Below are 5,759 nucleotides of genomic sequence, written 5' to 3' on the forward strand. Positions count from 1 at the left end.
AAAATGAATAATGAATAATAATTACAAAAGGAATATAGAATAATGACAGGCCAGAGTTGCCAGGCAATTAATATTTAAAAAGTACTTTACATAACAACAGTTCTGATATGTGATAATATTATTATTTTTAACTTATATATGAGAATATTGGTTTAAATTATATTACATATAGATCAGATTAGATTTGGTAATACGGACGGACAAGAGCTGTTTATTAGCTCTTTTTGAACTTGTTTATTGTGTACATATTCTTTTCGCCGATCTTTCTCGAGGACTATTCTTATTCGTTATTGTATTTTTCTAACTTTTCTATAGAGATAGTGGTGATAAAGTTTGTTGAGCTATTTGCCGAAAGGATTCTTGAATTATATAATCTTGAGATTGTTAGATATTTGAGTAACAAATAAGTCAATATATTTCACTTCTCTTTCTCTTCTTTATTGCAGTTTGAGCAAGATTCCTGAGCTGTTATATTTGAAATTTTGGAATGATTTGTTATTGAGTAGTGTCCAGTTATTCGTGGCTTACTCATCGCTTTTATTGAATGTTTCATATAGTGGGTTCCAAGGCCAATGCATAACCTTATGTATCTTAAAGTTTCGCTGCACTTACGGATGAATCCAGCTAACTAGTGAGGTTGGAGGGTGCGCGTGTAAACATATATTGCATATCCTTCAATGTTAAAAACTTTATTTGAATTAACTTTTAGCTCAGCCTCAGTTTCGTTTTTTTATTGCCATTGTCTGATTTCTTATATATTATTAACCAAAGTTAAATTATTTAATCGTTTTTTGTGATCGTTTTTCTTTAAATTTTTCCATTTATTTAAAAATGTCAAGACTGCAATTAAATAATAAAATTTAGTAAATATTGCAATTTATTTTGATTTTTTCTAAACTATTATATCTAGTCGAAAATATTGACCTTAATGACTTACGGTGTTTTCGATTGGTGAATCTGGATTTAATTTAAATTTACTCTTGATCTGTTAAATTTTGTTTCTCAATCGAACATTTTTAGAGTAATTTATCATTTTTGTAGCAGTTCAAGTAGAAATTTATATTTTTCCTAAATAAGTATCAAATCTCATTTTAATTAAAAAGTCATATAATCTTGCTACTCTGGCAAGATTATCTACAGTGTGATAAATTAATCTCAAGTGTTATACATTTTGCTTGAGACTTAACAATCGAAAATCAAAATAGCATTAAAAGTAAATCCCGATTGAAAATATTACCACTGACTTACCAATCGCCATTAGGATATACGAGTGCATTGTATACTAAACATAGTTCCAGATATCTTCACTACTGCTATAGAAAAATGCAGGCTTTAGATCAAGCTATTATTAGTAATAGTCTTACTCATACGGTTGTAGAAACTAAACATATGTAAAACGGATATTAATTTACTAAAGCAAAAACGTGCTGTGTGAAATCACTTTTAATTATAAAAGTGAAAGAAAAATTGTATATAAATGTTTGATAGTGTTTATAAAGATTGAGAGTTCTTACTCAAGTTACCTATGTATTATGTTAATATAGACCTTTGAATTATAAATTATCGTTACCCTTACGCACTTTAACTTTTTTTTATTTTATGTTTAAGTTTCGATTTTGTTGAATTTTTTTCGTTTGAATGTAATTCTGCCAAAGAACGAATGCAAATATTATTAAATTGTATCAGTAATATTCTTTGGATGAAAGTAAGATAGTAACAATAAGATTATACGATAAATTTTTTAAGTTAAAAAAATAAATTTACTTCTGAAAAAGTTTAATGAGTTTGAATGCAAATTGATTTGGTGGAGTGTACACGTCTGTCTGAATAAATCAGAGTAGTTATAATATAGTTATAGTATATGTGTAGTTCAAGTAGATTCCAAAATATGAAAAAAATGCCACATCGGTGATATTGTGAGGTGAATATCTAATATAAATTGTTTAATCGCTTGAAAACAAAAACAACAACAGAAAAATAATAAATACATAATGTTAAAGTTAATAACAATTATCACATGATATATCTTAAATAAATTGGTTTTGAGACCAAATATATATTTAGCAAAGAAACTGGTGGAATCTATTTTAAAAATAAAGTGTCAACGAATCTGTAAAATCTATTATATATTGTTGTGAGATGGTGAAGCTCTCTAAATCTATCAGATTAAATGAATTAAGCATCTATTGGAGTTTTAATATAGTTTCATAACTATGTGATCAGAGGAAGATTCTGAGCTAATTAATATCATATTTCATTTGCGATTTGTGAGAAGGTTAAATATAGCATTGCTTTTAATGTTAAAGTTTTGAAATCTTTACCAAAGATGAGATTTAAGCTTAATGTTGGCCATTTCCATTTTTTCAATTCCACCTCTGAATAGTCATATTATATTCATTGAAATGTAATAATTAATACTGTAACCGTTTTTGCTTGGATTTTATGTATGTATTTATATAATATCAATACATACACTTTGCGGATTAAAGTATTTTGAAAGTCTGAGTTCTTTACTTCAGCTAATGTGAAGGATTTCTATGAAATCGTTGGATGCTAGTCGGAATTCAAGCACTCGCTGTCTTAGGTTATATGAAAATGCTTGGTTTTTATTAATCTTATGCTGGTATAGAATTATGAAGACTAATCAATCTAGTATAGGTATAGTCCTACTCATATGGTAAGAGAAACTAAACGAATGTAAAAGTGATGAAAGGCATGTGTATAATAATTTATCAGAGCATAAATGTGCTCCGTAAAATTACTTATTTTATTATACAATTAAAGAAATATTCTGTATAAGATTTTAGTAATAGTTTAAAAAGATTTAGTGCAATTTCATTTTAGTTACATTTTATACTGACATAAATTGTTGAAATATAAATTGTTTTATCATATGAGGATTCTGTATGGCCTTAGTCACTTGTGACAAAGTAATATTTGTAAATTAAATACTACATTAACACTTTAATATGGTTGTGCATAATTTTGTCTGCATATCGATAATGTTATTGTGTTTTGATGCCTGTCAATTTTGCTGGTTTGGTCATCATAAGAATAGATAACCATGACAAAGTGTTGTTCTACTGTGTGGTGATAGTCAGATGGCGCGAGATCTTGGGGTGCTAGCGATTTCAAGTTGTCTTTCACTAGTTCTGCTGTATGAAGCGGTGCATTGTCGTGTGACAAAATTACTTTATGTGATTTGAATTATTCATTTGCATTAACGGTTTTGATGGGCTTTAAGACTTTATAATACACAATACCGCTCTGATTCTACTAGACACAAAGCATAATCTTCTTGCCAATGCGATTCAGTTTTAGTGTTAAAGGACCGGCTTGACCAGGACAAACGGGTCCCATCGGGACCGCTTCGGGCTTACAAAATAAATTCAGTTTTTGTCAATTGTCTTTCTCTTGTGATTAAATAAGAGTAGCAATGCGTGCCGAAAATGTTCTTCTACAGATGATGCAGGTACTTTACACCTGCGCCATCTCTTAGTTAAACCGGTAAGAAATTGCAAGCATGCACTTGGTAGGTAAACGTCCGGACGCCCAGGTTTGTTGAATGTAATGCTTCTGTGATATCAGATTGAGGGACGGGTGGTAACTGAAACCAAAATTCGATTTTACTTTTATTGACTTTGTTTTGATTTTGATTGAAACTATTTCGGTACGATTCTCTCGTTCTTTTGTTCTCTCTTTCCCTTTCTCCGTATACTGCATATTAATAATCTGCATAGTAAAGAAGTTATCAGTAAAAAATTTTATAAATTTTTTTTTTTTATATTTCTATCGAAATTTAAACGAAAGAAGAATATTGCTAAAATTTCTACAATAGAAGTATTTGGCTGCCATAATTGGCTCACTGGAATACATGATTACTATTTTTAGCAATTTTTATATTCTGGGAAATTTTATTTTCTAAGAAATTTTAATAAATTTGAAATCCATTCATTTATAATTCATAGTTAAAAAGGCTCAATAAATATGTAAATGACTACAAACATGGTACATATGTTCATACATGCTTTGCATAAAAATTAGGTTTTTTTTTTTTCAAAAACCAGAAAAAAAAGGCAATTTCCTCCTCTATTAGAAAAAGTGTCTTGGATCCAAAGTACAAAATTTCGTATGCAAAACATGTTTTACTATAAAAATTGTAAAATAAAAACAAAAACAAAAGCAAAAGCAAAGGCAACAACAACAACAAAATAAGAGAGAAAGAAAACTATAATGTAAAAAGTAAACAACAACAGTACAGCTAAACCGCAATGAATATTTTGTTAAATTCGCCTCCGCCATTCATTCATAAAAATTGCGGCTCCCATTCATACGCGCTCAGACGAGGAGTACTTGTCTTGGCACTTAAGTTGAAGCGGTGAGTCATACGCCACCGTAGACAGACAAAATAAAACTAAAACCAAAAGGCATATGGCACCGTAGACTAGCAAACACACACACACACACACACATACCGAAATAACGATATGCTATTTTAGTAAAAACCAAAGAAAAATTAAAAATAAAAATAAATAGAAAAAAATAAAAATAAAAATTGTTAATAAATAAAAAGAAAAAAAAAATATTTACTTGACTTATGCGTTGTACGTGTTGGTGCGCCACCGCAAATTAGCGTTTTTAGCGTGTGTAAATCCGCGAATGCGCAGACATTTACAGTGTAAGAAGGCTCAGGGCCATGGTTGCCAACATTGCGGTTTGTCGTTGGTAATTTTGTTGCTGTTTTCTTACGTATAGTATATTAAGCGTATATATTTATAAATGTTAATATTTTGTGCTATTTTTGAGTGACATATTTTTAAATAATTTTGTTTATTGTAATTAAATGTTATTGGTAACGTTAATATATTAAATAATACTTGTGGATGTATGAAAAAAAAAGTTCAAATAAATTTGCAAGCAAATATTTTTCTAAGTGTAGGTTTTATAGTGCTGTCACGTTTTATTCTCTCGGTTAGGCAAATTTTATTATTTGCACTTATGAATGAAAAATATTTTTTATTTTAATGGTTTTTTAAGCATCAAAGTAAATTCTAGCAAAATCTGCTAAGGAAGTTATAACAAAAAAAGTTTACTATTGCATTATAAATACATATGTATATGTATAGCAAAGTAGCTGAATATGTAGGGATTTTACACACATAATTTACTAAAGGAAATTAACACATTTTGACAGCTTTCAGTAAAGCTTCGCTGCAGACTGCGTTGCCACTCTTTTGCAGCAATAGATCTTTTTGTTTTTGTTACTTGACTTTTGGTTTTATTAATTATGCTTCCTGTATAAACACTTTGCAGTCATTGCAACTTAGAAACATTGCACAGTTGCCCAATTGTCTCGATTGGCACCCACTCGTGTACCGACGTTTTCTGTGTCATTTCAATGTACGCCAAAGTAATCATTGCCAGCTGCGAGTTGAGAGTTGTGAGTTGATAGTTGCTGGTTGCGAGTTGTTAGTTGCTAGTTGCCAAGTTTGTTAGTTTGTTAGCAGTTATTGTGTCGGCGGCGGAACTTGTCGATAGCTGACATGATGTCGCATTTCCGTTCCACGTTTTAATTTTTTTAATTAATTTTTTTATTTTGTATTTTTATTTTGTTTTAAAAAAATTATTTTCGTAAACGGAAGAAGGCGTAGTTAAAGGCTTAAGCTAATATTTTTTCAAGTGATTATTGTCTTTGTTATTGTTATTGTTATGCTGACAGCAATATTGCTTTTTATTATTAAAACGGCTTATTTGCCTAA

The sequence above is a fragment of the Teleopsis dalmanni genome, chromosome 1, assembly GCF_002237135.1.
Source record: "Teleopsis dalmanni isolate 2A chromosome 1, ASM223713v2, whole genome shotgun sequence".
In the NCBI taxonomy this organism is placed as follows: domain Eukaryota; kingdom Metazoa; phylum Arthropoda; class Insecta; order Diptera; family Diopsidae; genus Teleopsis; species Teleopsis dalmanni.